This window comes from Spermophilus citellus, assembly GCF_964194105.1.
Source record: "Spermophilus citellus genome assembly, chromosome: 16".
Taxonomy (NCBI): Eukaryota; Metazoa; Chordata; class Mammalia; order Rodentia; family Sciuridae; genus Spermophilus; species Spermophilus citellus.
In genome coordinates, this window is record NC_138196.1 from 78,226,499 (window position 1) to 78,241,456 (window position 14,958).

Sequence of the window (14,958 nt, forward strand, 5' to 3'; positions counted from 1 at the left end):
ATGTCAAAAAAAAAATGGGTCTCCAAAGCAACTGTGTTCCAAGGTGAGCCTTGGAGGTGATCAGGTTATAAAGTCTGACCTCACAACAAACCACTGCATTTGTGGATTACAGCATAATGGGCTATTGGGAGATGGTGGGAACCAGGAGATGGAGCCTACCTGGAGGAAGTGGGTCATTGGGAGTTTCCCTTAAGGGGTTTTTTGTCCCCCAGTTTTTCCTCCTTCTCCCCCCACCACTCTCCCCCCCCCCATCTCTCTCTCTCTCTCTCTCTGCTTTCTGGCCACCATGAAGTAATTAACTTTGCTCCACCAAGTGCCTACCCCTGCCCCCAATGTTTTTTTCTTACCACAGGCCCAATAACAATGGAGCCAAGGGACCATGAACTGAAACCATGAGCCAAAATCAACTTTTCCTCCCTTAAGTTGATTTTCTCTGGTATTTTTGTCACAGTAATGGAAAGCTAGCTAGCACAACTTTGGATGTTCATTTACTCCAGTGCTGTTTATTAAACAGTTTCTCTATCCTTTCTCCATTAATCTGCTTCTGATATATGTAAAATGTTAGTTGAGCATGTTCTCATGGGTCTGAACTCTGCATGTTCTATTCTACTGACCTGTCTGTCCCTCCATCAACACCACAGTGGCTTGATTATCTGATTACTGTAGCTGCACAGTAAGTCTTCATATTGTGCAGGTCACTCCAAAGTTCTATTCTTTTTAAAAAATTGCTTTTATTTTTTTTAAATACATGACAGTGGAATGCATCACAATTCTTATTACACATATAGAACACAATTTTTCATATCTCGGTACATCAAGTATGTTCACACCAATTCATGTCTTCATAATGTACTTTGGATGATGATGTACATCACATTCCACCATCATTGCTAACCCCCTGCCCCCTCCCTTCCCCTCCCACCTCTCTGCCCTATCTAGGATTCCTCCCATGCTCCCTCTCCCTAACCCACTATGAGTCAATCACCTTATATCACAGAAAACATTTGCCATTTGTTTTTTGGGGATTGGCTAACTTCACTTAGCATTATCTTCTCCAACTCCATCCATTTACCTGCAAATGTCATGATTTTATATTCTTTTATTGCTGAGTTTACTATGGGTATGACATTGCATACCCATCAGAATGGTTAAAATAAGAAAGTGAGGACACCAGATGCTGGTGAGGACATGGAAGAGCCAGTCCACTTGCATATCACGGATGGGAATGTAGAGTGGTACAGCCTCGGGAAAACAGTTTGGCAGTTTCCTAAAAGACTAAAAATACAATGACTGTATGACCCAGAAATGACAGCCTTGGGCATCGATTCCAGAGAAATGAAGTAATGATTACACAAAACCTGCACACCAATGTTCACAGCAGTGGGTTTACAACAGCCAAAAAACGGAATTAGTCCAGAGGCCCTTCAACAGGTAACTGTGAAACAAACTGTGGTATGTCCACACCGTGGAACCCTCCCTACTCAGCAATAAAAAAAATGGAATGAATTTTGAGACACAAGAGAATTTGGAAAATCTCCAGAGAACTGTGCTAGGTGGAGGGGGCACCAATCCAAACAAAGTCACATCTTGTGTGATTGCATTTGTAAAGTGTTTTTGAAATGACAACATTTTAGAAAAGAAGAACAGATTGGTGGTTTCCCTGCTCATGGGACTGGAGGCAAGTGGGGGGCAGGAGGGAGGTGGGTGTTGATATCAAGAAAACCACAAGGTCCTCTTGGTGGATGGTGAGTGTTTTGACTGGTTGAGGATACATAAGCACAAATGGTGAAACTGTGCGGAGAACTTGCACAAGTGTGAGTACAAGCAAAATTGGGGAAACGTAAGATCACTGAATTGTGTCACAATCAGCATCTTTGTGTTGACTGCACACGACTGTCCTGTAAAAATGTTATTATTGTTGAAAACTGGTAGGGAGAGAATTTTGGTATGATTTCTTAGAAATTCAAATGAACGTACACTTTCCCAAACAGTTATCTGTTCTTGGATCTGTATACACTTAGTGTTCAGACTCTCACCACCTTCTGATGGATTTTTGCTCTCTCCACTCTTCTAAATGTCCCTGGGGGACCTAGCCATGGCAACCATCTGATTACCAAATCTGTGAAGGAAGATAATGAGGGTAAATTTAATGTGTCCTAATCTTTGCTTTTTCCTAAACTTTGCAATAAAAAAGCAAGATAAAGGGGAGAAGGGAAATTACCCATAATAGATATATCCATACGTTTTCTCAAATGCAAATAAGACACATATCTTAGATATGTGGCAAACATTTTTTTAGTTAAATCTTTGGTGAATTTTTAGTTATATTCTTACAATATAACCATGTTTAAGGTTTTCTTTTTTAATTTCTTGCAGTGCTGGGGATAGAACCCAGCAACTCACTCATGCTGGCAAAAGCCCTACCCCTGAGCTCCAGACCTAGCCCTCCCATTTTTAATTTTATCAAAAATAAGAGAATCTATTTCCTCCAATTTTGCTAACTTTGCAGTTATAGTTGAAGGAAAAACATTTTGCTAATTTAAAGCCCCCCCCCCAAAAAAAAATTTCTCACGGTAGCTTTAATTTACATTTCTTTGTTTTCTAAGTCAAATTGATTTTTTTAAAATATGGTTTGGGGCCTGCTGCTTTTTCATTTGTGAAGCACCTGAATAAATACTCTAATTCTATTAGAGTCTTTTATGTTTTCCTAAAGCTTTACAGGTGCCGTTTTTATATGAAGGGTACTAGTATTCCCAGTTTACCTTTTAACTTTGATTATTACTGGTCTTGACATACAGAAATTAATAAAAAAATTGTTGAATCTAAATAAAAGATATCATATATTGTGGAACTACAGGTAATTTTTGTTTTGCTCTTTTTACTTTTCTGAAAAGAGTATACTTCTCTCCCATATTTTGGGAAAGAAATTAATCACAATGAGAATATTTCATATCAAAAATTGAATGCTGTGGATAAGTTGTGTTCAGGAAAAAGCTACAGCTTTTGGTGCTTTCCTTACTAGACATAAGGTAATAAATGCAAATGACCTATGCATTCTTATAAAGAAATGAAAATAAATGAAATAAGAATCTAGAGATACAGGAGGAAAGACTTAGAAAAATATAAAAGGAAAAAATTTAAAAAAAGTTGACTGAAAGCGAATTCAAAACCTGAGCCTTGGGAAATCTAAATCAGGAAGAGGCAAAACAACAATAGAAAGTTAAGAAAGGGGAAATAAAAAGAGATCAGGGGAGATTTTCTAAACCATGTGATAATTCTGTATCTTGTTCCAGTTTTAAATGTCATTGATGTAGGTGAAATGTATACAACTGAATATAAACTCATTTTTAAAAACCCTTAATAGACATTCATCCAAGAACAAATTGGAAGATTTATATTAGAGAATAAATCCCTATGAAAGCAACAATTCAGAGAGGTTTAAAGACTACATTTTCAACCTATCAAGGAAGAGATAATTGTTCTATTTAAACTGAGGATATATAGAAAGGCAAAGATTATTAAAAAAAACTTCAGCCAATCTCATTTATGAATATAAGTATAAAATATTAAAGATGAAGCTGGGCACAGTGGCACACGCCTGTAATTCCAGCGGCTCAGGAGGCTGAGGCAGGAGGATCATGAGTTCAGAGCCAGCCTCAGCAGTGGCAAGGTGCTTAGCAACTCAGTGAGACTCTGTCTCTAAATAAAATATAAAAATAGGGCTGGGATGTGGCTTAGTGGTTGAGTGCCCCTGAGTTCAATCCTCAGTGTGTGTGTGTGTGTGTGTGTGTGTGTGTGTGTGTGAGAAAGAAAAAAGACATTAAGTCAAATCCTGAGTACACTACAATAACAGCTTCCCCAGATAAATTTAAGAAAAACTTGAACTAGGAACTCAAGGAGAGTTCAAGATTGAGAAGCTGACATATGTTTATGTTCATATGACAGCATCGATCCATCAGTCATTTTGAGGATGCAAAAACAGTACTTGATAAAAGACATCTATTTGATGAGATTGAGAAAAAAGAAATTATTCCACAAAAGCACAGAAAGATGGGGCTGGGGATACGGCGATGGCTCAGTGGTAGAGTGCCTGCCTGGCATGCATGTGGCCCTGGGTTCGATCCCCAGTACCTTAGAATAAAAAACGAAATCAATTTTAAAAAGAAGAAAGTACAGAAAGAAAGCTACTGGCAAAACAGGATGAAAATGTCTGCCTGGAATGTGTGGCAATGTCAAATTCACATGTGAAGTAATAAGCTCATTATCCAATAGAAGATGAGCAGCAACAGAGAAAGCCTACAGCAACTCGTATTTAATGTTACTCTGAAGGCACTAGCCAATACAACAACGTGGAAGTGAGAACTGGTAACCTGAGAAAGGAGGAGACAGGAAAACCCAAGAGAATTAACTGGGAAACTATTCGGTCCAACTAGAACAGTGCTACTTGATGTTTTGAGATGGCTGGGGATGTGGCTCGGTGGTAGAGCGTCTGCTGGCATACATGAGCCAGGTTCAGTCCTCAAGACCACCACACACACACACACACACACACACACACACACACACACATATATATATATATAGAGAGAGAGAGGTTGCTGATACAAGTATACTGCAATGTCAGCAAGTTGTTTTGTGGATATCAATAAACTGATTCTAAGTTTCTGTGCAAAGAGCAAAAGGCCCAGAAGAGGGAAACCTACATGGAAGAATAACAGTCAGAGGACTGACACTACCCTATTTCAAAACCTCCAGCAAAGCCACAATGATCGAGACAGCGTAGTATTGGTAAAAAGAACAGTGAAATCAGCGCATTGCAAGAGAAAACCCAGAAGTAAATCCACACCCAAAAGACCTGACAAGATCAATTTTAGAGGAGGTAGAGTTTATTTTGGGTTTCACAGTTTCCGAGGTCTCAGTCCATAGATGGCTGGCTCCATTCCTTGGGGCCTGTGGTAATGCAGAATATCAGGACAGAGAAGAGCAGCTCAGGACGCGGCACCAGGAAGTAGAAAGAAAGCTCTGCTCAACAAGGACAAAACATGTACCCCAAAGGCATGCCTCCAGGGACCCACCTCCTCCAGCCATACCCTCCTGCCTACAGTTACCACCCAGATGATCCCTATCATGGAATAAGCAGGTGTAAAATAACCCTAAAAGCAAATCTAGATGCTGGCCCTACGACTTTCACAAAATGATGGGTCACAGATCAAAGCATAAAATGCAAAACTATACTTCTAGAAGATAACATAGAAGATAACCTCGGTGATATTGGGCTCAGCAATGATATTTCAGATGAGCATTGATCAACTTCAGGATAGGGGGTGGATCAAGGAAGACGCGGGTCTGTAAGAAGCAGTGATGTGCAGGCAAGCTTTACTGGACAGCTCTTAGGGGAAGTGCCTCACAGCAAAAGACCTTTCAGAGACAGTGGCACAGGCCACCATGCCTTAGGAAAAGGGAGGGGCCCCTTGGAGAGGGAAGGGGACACTTGAGAGGAGTCAACCTAGCAGAGAGGTGAGGAGTCCCTGAGGGAGAGAGCTCCAAAGAGCAGCAGAGGTGGCCTTTCATAGCCGCAGTTTTTGTCTCCTTTATATCTAACAAATATTGGATACAATTTCATGGAGAACGCATAGTAGGCGTGCTCTAGAAAACTGTTTATTTGACCATATTTAAAGCAACTGGATGTGTAAGAATTTGAGCTTAGTGTCTGTTGGCCTTGGGATAACCGTCCCAGCCTGATGTAATGGGCAACAACTGGGAGCATTTTCATCAATACACAGGGTCTATTTATGTAAGAAGCACAAGCACGTTCTATGAAAGAAAAAACTGATAATGTGGGCCTCATTACAATTGAAAATATCTGCTCTGCAAAAGGCACTGCTAAAATAATTTTTATTTTTTTAATGCCAATGAAAAGTTGTTTACTTTACACATACATTATTTTTCTGAATCCAGAATTTCTACTCTTAACAGATATTAACATTATGTATTCAGTATATAAAATATACCTTTTTCCCCACTTACATTTTCAAGAGGTCTGGTCTTCTGAATAATTGAAGGAGAGAAATGTACCCACTTGGTCGCACAGGCTTGCTGCTAAAATAATTTTAAAATTAAAAACAAAAACAAAGACTGGGAGATAATATTTTCCAAATAAATAGCTAATGAATGACTGGTATGCAAAGTATGAAAAAAAATTCTTAAAAGTGTACTATCTGCTCAATTTTCTATAATCATAAACTGCTCTAAAAAATGAAGTTTATTAATTAAGAAAAATGTGTACTACCAATGTGAAATACTGTGGAGGAAGAAAAAATGATGAGAACCATTGAAAGGGGTCATTGAAAGGGTGCATCTTACAAAATAAGTATTCCAAAATCAGTAATGCTATAAATCAGCAATAATTAAATGTAAAATGTATTGGGGTCCCAAGAAGATAGCAGAATAGTGTGGGCTACTGGTATCTCCTCCATCCTACCGATGAGATTATCACAGAGAAAAAAGAAAGTGTTGGACTTGGAAAATGAAAACACGACTTTAAGAAAACTTCTGGGAGGACAAAGTCGTCTGTGGAGACAGTGGCAGCAGCCTGGGGTGGACCAGAAGACCAAGTCTGGGCTTGAGCAAAGGTTCCGGCTTTCCATTCTCGTTTCCACTGCGGGCAAGGACTCCTACCTCGCCTCCTCATCACTTCAGGAGAGAAACATGACAGCGTCAGCCCAGGACACCGAAAAGCAGAGTGCAAAGGCAGGCTGGTGTCAGGAGTGAGGATGGGAACAGGAGCTGGAGGGCCGGTCCATCTCTGAGTTGCCCTCCACCCTCTGTCTTCCTCTGTCCTTCACAGTTGGGAAATGAGACCCAGGAGAGACAGGTCTTTGAATAATGAAATGCCTGAGACAGTGGTCACGTCCATCTGGTGATCTTCTGGCTCCCTGTCCCAGTGTGTACCTCTCCTACCAGATGCAGCAGAAGCAGTGCATGCGAAGGCCTTATTCTCTGCCCCAGAACACCTGCAGGCAAGAGAGCTGAAGTCACTGAGGTAAAATGGACACTCGATGTGCTTAGTTGGCATTAAAAAATAATCAGATGACAACAAAATATGGTTGTGCTATAGTTAAGAATGAAATTATTAATCATTAAGAAGAAGCGTAATATATATCTGTAAGCATATAAGTCAGAATATTGGTAAGAAAAATCAGGCAAGAAGAGTTATAAAAAATAACTAAGTAGAAACATTGGGTATTAATATTAAAAGTATTGAATTAAGACCGCAGATTAGATGCATTGCTTTATGGGTAAAGTCAAAGAAGGACTTGGTAATTTGGAGGTTCAGGGCAAGAAGTCTCCTCAAAAGTGTTGGGGAGAAGTGAAGATCTGGAAAACACAGCCCCAGAGTTAATTTTTTTGTAGATTAGAAGCCCAAGTGTCTGTCTATGTACTAGGGGGTTTCATAAAGAGAGAGAAAAAATAGGGAGGAAAAAATAATTTAAAAAATAATGATCAGTAATGCTCCATAATTTAAGAAAGACAAAAGATCTTAGCTTATAAAGGCTCAAAAGGTTGCAAAAAGATAAAGGAAACCCCACATCTAGAATATTACAGTGATGATTAAGAATGAAAAAGGAAAAGGAAAATTCTAAGAGTTTCTATTGACAAGGAGTAACTTTTCTGTTTACCACACCATAAACTTCTTTGAAAACTCTGCAGAAAGTATTTCAGGAAAAAGTAATTAAGCCAATTATATACATTTTCATCTTTTGATAATACAAAAAAATATTACATACCACTAATAAACAACAAAAGTTGTGCAAGACCTAAAATGGCCAATGATCATAAAAGAAAAGGAAAATACTATATAAGTAATGACCATTTGGATATTAAGGGTCAAGACAGAAAGATGATTTTCCCAAGTTAACTTATAAATACAACTCTAATCAAATCTGATTGTTTAGAAAATATATAAAACTTATTTAGAAAACTAAGTGTGTATTGGAAAGCCAGGATATTCCTGGAAAATAAACAAATATATATAGAAAACATTTCCCTTCAGTATGACATTATAACTGTTAAAATAGTGTGGGAAAGAATGGCTTAGTTCATAATGGCATTGGAGCAGCTAATTAACTGAATGTACGACGGAAGAGCTATATCCCCATGGGAAAAGATGTTGGTTATATTTTAACAGGCAAACAGATAAATATCCTTCATTAAAAAAATAAATACAAATTCATACAAGGAGAGAGTAGAATGATGGTCACCAGAGACAGGCAGAGGTGAGTAGGGAAAGGGGTGACTTCAACCCACAGGTTCAAATTTAGATAGTATAAAAATGTTCTGGTGTTTCATTGCACAGTGCAATGACGATAATTAATAATAATGTGTTGTACCTTTAAAAGTAGTTAATACACACACACACACACACAATGGAATACTACTCAGCCTTAAAGAAGAATGAAATTAGGGCATTTTCAGGTAAATGGGCAGAGTTGGAGAATATCATGCTAAGCAATGTAAGTCAATCCCCCCAAAACCAAGCCAAATGTTTTCTCTATAAGTGGAGGTATCTGATCCATAATGGGCAGGGGGCAAGAGAAGAATGGAGGGACTTTGGAAGGGAGGGAAGTAAGCAGGGGTGGGGGAAGGGAGGAGGAGTGTATAGGGGGAAGATGGTAGAAATGAGATGGACATAATTATCCCTGTGTATGGGTATGATTGCACGAATGGTGTGACTCTACATCATGTACAACCAGAGAAAGGAAAAGTTGTGCTCCCTTTGTGTAAAAAATTTTTTTAAAAATTCATAATAGTTAACAGGGTATTTTAAGCACTGTCACTACCAAAAAAATAATATTTAAGGTGAGGGGCATGCTAATTATTAGGGCTTGATCATTCCATAGCATTCACATTTATTGAAACATCATATTGTACTTCTCAGATATATACAACTATTGTCAATTTAAAATAAGATAAAAATTAAAAAATTTAAAAGCAAACAAAACTTCAGATTCCACCATAAACAAAACTCCAACATAAAAACTGGCAAGATATATGATAAGCCATTCATAAAAAATAAGCATCATACATACGGAGAAACAACTGAACTTAAAAAATCTTTGATCTCATTGGCAAACCAAGGGATGCTAGTGAAAATGAGATACTAAATCAAATCCCCCCTTTTCTTCAACATTGGAGAAATCCACACATGGATGGTTCCCAGAGTCACGGGGTCTGTCTTCAGTTCAGACCCCATTGCTCTCCATCCAATAGGAATCCCTCCAGGAGCACAGGTGTGTCCACCCACCCTCTCCGTTCACCACCCCTGCATAAATTCTGCTGTTTGTAAATGACACCCTATTTCCTTGTGAGTTCTAGAGCAGCTGTATTTGTACACTTCTGCTCAGAACATTCTTGCCTACATGTATGGTATGGTTTGGATGTGAGGTGTCCCCCAAAAGCTCATGTGTGAGCAAGGCAAAAAGATTTAGAGGATAAATGATTGGGTTGTGAGAGCCTTAACCCAATCAGCGAATTCATCTCCTGATGGGATTTACTGAGTGGTGACTTCAGGCAAGTAGGGTGTGGCTGGAGGAGGTGGGCATAGGGGGTTGCCTTTGGAGTATATATTTTGTATCTGGAGAGTGGACTCTCTCTCCGCTTTCTGGTCAACATGTGAGCTGCTTCTCTCCACCACACTCTTCCTCCATTGTGTCCAACCTCAACTGAGTCCAGAGGAATGGAGTTGGCTGTCTATGGACTGAGACTTCTGCAACTGTGAGCCCCAGATTAACTTTTCCTCCTCTAAAATTATTGTTATAGTCATGGCAGAGAAAAAGCTGACAACAAGGTGGCCTGATTTGTCCACTCCTTGTTCTGTTAGCCATGTGACAGGTCGAGATGGCTTCTAAAGACTCACAGTTTCTGGGCCTTCCTGGGGAGCTCTTGCCATCCATCTGGTTCACCAACATGTCGGGGGAGCTTTATTTTTTCACCTTTGATCCTCACAGTCATGGCCAAGAGGATTCAGAACATGCAACCCTCCAAATTCCTTTTTTTTATTTTTAATTTTTATTGTTGGTTGTTCTAAACATTACATAGTTCTTGAGATGTCATATTTCACACTTTGATTCAAGTGGGTTATGAACTCCCATTTTTACCCCGTATACAGATTGCAGAATCACATCGGTTACACTTCCATTGATTTACATATTGCCATACTTATGTCTGTTGTATTCCTTTTATTTGGTCCTATTTCCCAATGTCTCCTAAAAAACCCTGAGGTCCGGCACAGCAGGACCTGGGTTTTTAGCCGTGACCTCCTCACTCTCCACATTTACGTGGCCTGGCTCCTCAAAGGCTGGGTTATTTAATATTAAGTCCCTTCTGTTTTCAGACTCGTGCCTGCTGTCTCCAGCAACAGCGCTTCACAGGGTGTCAATTGCCGGTGGACTAGAGAGAAGAGCGAACGTCGTTAGATGTTCAGATCATGAAATCTTCTGGACGAGGGAGGTTTTTCAATCTGGAGAATGCTATCAGGACGAGGGAGCTTATGGCAGAGGAAGGTTAAGAGGAAAGAAATGTATTCCCGCTTGAATAAGATGATGGTGTTCATGGCATGGGTGAGTTTTTTAGAGAAAGGAGAAAGTGAAAACAATTTGTTACGGTAGAAAGAACAGGAGCTCGGTTTGAAATGGATTCGAGCTGCGACTCTGCTCTTTGTAAGAAGCACTCACATGACTTTCTCAGCTTGGCTTTTCCCTTCTGGTAAGTAGAAATATTACCACTACTTCAAATAATTAATCCCCCTTTTCAAAAGCACCATCTCTTTATCTCATCCCCACCCAGCTTGTGTAGAAGGTTCCTCTGGTTTTCAAAGCCACGGTGATCTGTAGCTTCTGTCCAGGGCCCTGTGTTTCCTCTGTCTGTTCATGTGTGACCGCCCCCCCCCCAACCTCTCAGGGCAACAACCCCTTCAGGGGATTCCCTCAGGCACCTTCATGTGTCCAATGCCTGCTGCAAAGTTTGGCAGAGCCTAGCTATTGAGTATCTCTTAGTAGACTCCAAATGAACTGATGGAGTAAGTAAAAATCCCGGATAAAGTGCACGCTCTGTGGGAAAGAAGGGCTCTATTCTTCTCCTCATTTAACTGCGGTCACAGCCGCGGCATTCCTAAATGCGGCAGCCTTGTGATTTATGATGCAGATGGCATATGTTTGAACACGTGAACTTTTTTAAAATCTCCTAATGGAAATTACAACCCATATCTCAGAGCACTTCACAGGCTGGATTTCAGGGTGAGAAGAAATCTCTTTGTGTAAGTGCACTTTTAAGATATGCAGTCAGATGAATTTAGGGTAAAATATAAATCTGTTATTTCAATAAATAATTATTCCAGTTAGGATTTTTACTGAACCAACCAGATTAAGAAGGAATAAGGTGCCATCATAGAGAGCTACAACCTCCTTTATTTCCGGGGGTTTATGTCCGGCCGTGGATAAATCTGGAACTCCTATTCCTAGAGACCAGTGACTAAGGTATCACATTCTTCTTGACCTAGTACTGCACCGAGCACCTAATTTATCACATGTTTAGTGCAGTGATCTCAAGGGCCAGAATATGGACACACTACAGTGGCCTTCAAAGGCTCGAGCCAGTATTCAAAGTCTAGGACTCTAGCCCCTTGGAGATTTGGGGTGGTGCCAATCTGTGACTCCACAGCACGCAGCTGACGCGGTGGCCCAGTCTCAGGGTTCTTCAAGGAGACTTTGGAGTTACCATAGGAACGGGAAGTGCTGTCCAGCACCCCCACCTCAGCCCAGTCAGCACACAAGCAGTTAATTGGCTGGTGGCCCCAGGAGCATTTTTTGCTCCAGCCAGAGACTTGGTTTCCTGGGGGATCTCTGAGGACTTCCTCGTTGGCCAGGGTCTCTCTGGGGAAGGTAATAACACAAGTCACAAGTCTGAACCTTAGCCGCAAGCACTGGTCCCTTCCCATGTCCTGCTGGTGACTTGCTGACAAGCTTCTGGCAGCCTCCAGACCCGTGGAGCCACGGCCTCCTGGCTGATGCTATTTCAGGCCTCTCTACAGAACTTTCCCTACTGTTGACTCTACAGAGCAAAGGGACAGCCACAACGTTGGACAGGGAGAAAGCCAGTCCATCCAGACTTGGGGAAGAGAGAATTTCATGACGAGACCGCCTCGGATATTTCTGAGTCATTTTGGAATCATAGGACTGGGGGCAGGAAAGGAAATTTAGGGACCTTGTGCCTGCTCCATTGTAGGGATCAGAGAGGCCCGTGGGTTCGTTCAAGTTCACACAGCAATACTCAGCTGGGGACCTTGGATTTCTGGCTCCAACATAATTTCTGCTCTGTCTGCCAGACAGAAAGCTTAAAACGCTGCTCTCTGTCTGTCCAAAGTTAGACAGCATTCTGGAAATGCATATCTTTTTAAAAGCTAAATAACAAATATGAAAGGGAAGGACTGTTAATAGTTTCAGTTTTTCTCATATTAAGATGAGGTGGTGCCAGGCGCGGTAGTGCACACCTATAATCCCAGTGACCCTGGAGGCTGAGGCAGGAGGATGGCGAGTTCAAAACCAGCCTCTGCAAAAGCGAAGCATTAAGCAACTCGGTGAGACCCTGTCTCTAAATAAAATACAAAATAGGGCTGGGGATGTGGCTCAGGGGTCAAGTGCCTCTGAGTTCAATCCCTGGTACCCACCCCCACAAAATGAGGTGGTTATTGTAATGGGAAAGAGAAAAGAAAACATTAAATAGCATCCTGAGGGTGACCTCACAGGATTTCTTATTTTTTTCAGCTTTATTAAAATGCAACATGCACCCGTTGCCCTCCCATTCACAGTGTGTCTGGGAAGAGAATGAACTCGAGGGAGAGTTCTCCCTGTCGGATTTCTTTCCGTGTTCCTATAAAGTGGGTGCCACTTTGTACTCCCCAGAACATGCTGTCCTGCTTCTCCTGCAGCTTTCTACAGTTCTTTCTTACATATGGAAGATTATCCAGCATGATGTAGGAACATGAGGGATAGATTACCTCTTACTCTATAAACCAATTTCATTCAAAATGTGTGTTTTCTTTTCCCCAAAACTTTTAAGAATATAGTAGATTTGGGGCTTTGATAATAGAGCCAAAGGCTGGAAGGGCTCGATAGAATTTTATTTTTCCCTATTTTTAAAGATACTAAGAAAAGTAGAAAGAGTGGGTTACCAGATTTAGCAAATGAAAGTAAAAGATGCTCATTTAGATTTAAATTCAGATGAACAAGAAGTAACTTTTAGTCAAAGTGTGTGAGCAATATTCGGAGCGTAGTTAGAATAAAAAAAAATTCATTGTTGGTCTGTAAAAAATAGAATTGTGGATCCTGGGTTTCATGGTGAGCTGGAGGAGAGAGAGAGAGAGAGAGAGAGAGAGAGAAAGGAGGAGGAGGAGGAGGAGGAGGAGGAGGAGATGGAGAAGGAGAAGGATGAGAAGGAATAAGAGGAGGAGAGAAGAACAGCAAACTTCACTAATTACAATAATTCATCCAGAGAGAGCGAACAACTCAGGTCCCAGCTCAGTGTTCTGCGCTGGGGCTTGCCCACTGGACAGACCCAGAAGAGAGCTGCTTCTTTTCACAGAGTGGTGCTCAGGTGGCCCATGACCACCCAGTGGCCTTCCTTGACACTTTGTTCCATTCTCCTCAGCTCATTCATTCAAGACTGTTTCTGAGCTTCCTGGCTGAGGGGTGTGGGAAGCAGGATTCAAAGGAGATTCACTCTCTGCTCTTCAGAAACTCACCAACCCCAAACACCATGAGAAAAATAATGCCTGTTCCAGGGCCCTGAAGGACGGAGACCCAGCTGGTTGCTGCAAACAGGACACACTTGTAAATGACCTTGAGAGCCTGTTGCACGGGAGCCTTTGTCATCTGAGGTCACTGTTGGTTGCCCTAAACGGTGGCCTCACAGGGGGTTTGCTCTGGGACAGACAACAGAGGCAGCAGGGTTGGGGAGGTCTCTTCCCCTTTGGTAGATAGTATTATAAAATGCATTTTTTTTCATGAATTAGGTTGTTTGCCTAGATCAGTCCCTGACTTGGTACTTTTCACATGGGCACACATGTCAATTCTCTAGGAATTGAAAAGCAAATGAAAGATTACTGATTAATTCAGAGTATCTGCCTAGCAGTTCGAATTTTCCCTTTCAAAAAGAAAACACTTCACTTACTTAATATATTAAATTTTATATGTACATTAACTGTAATATCAGTGATTAATGCTATTTTACTAGAGTACATTATAATACATACTACAGAGTAAATTTACATACTTCATGTACCGATATAGTATATATAGTATTTGCTCTATGTACTTGGTAATATTTTACTATACAATATAGTATGATATTTTTATATATAGGTAATAAAACAGAGAGCTCCTTCCTGAAATAAATATATTCCATATAGCATTTTACGTATCATACATATTAGCACACACAGTTGTCGGGAAAGTGATACAAAAGAAGCCGACCCTCTATAAGTAATGCAGTGTCATCTCTGGGGTTCATTGGCCCAGTTCTCTTGGAGCACAATCTTGGAGAGAATATTTGGCAAGGCTCAAACATGGAAGAAAACAGAAGTCTCATGGAAAAGTTTGTATGAATAATTTCTGGTTCTTATCACTGGCTGTCTTTCTTTTTTAAAGAAAACCAGATCTTTTACTATTATTCACAGAGGCAACCATTCCCAGTCCTTAAAAGATTTAATGAAATCAAGAATTTGACATCTTGTTCATATAAAGATCCAGAAATACCAAAAGGTCTCACATTGCCAGAGGCTACAAAGATTTTTAAATGAGTTCTACTCAAGAAATATGCAATAACATAGCAATTCTAAGTCAGAAACAGAAAAACGTGTGCTCAAAGTGAGAAAATACAAAGGTCGATTTGTAATAATATCCC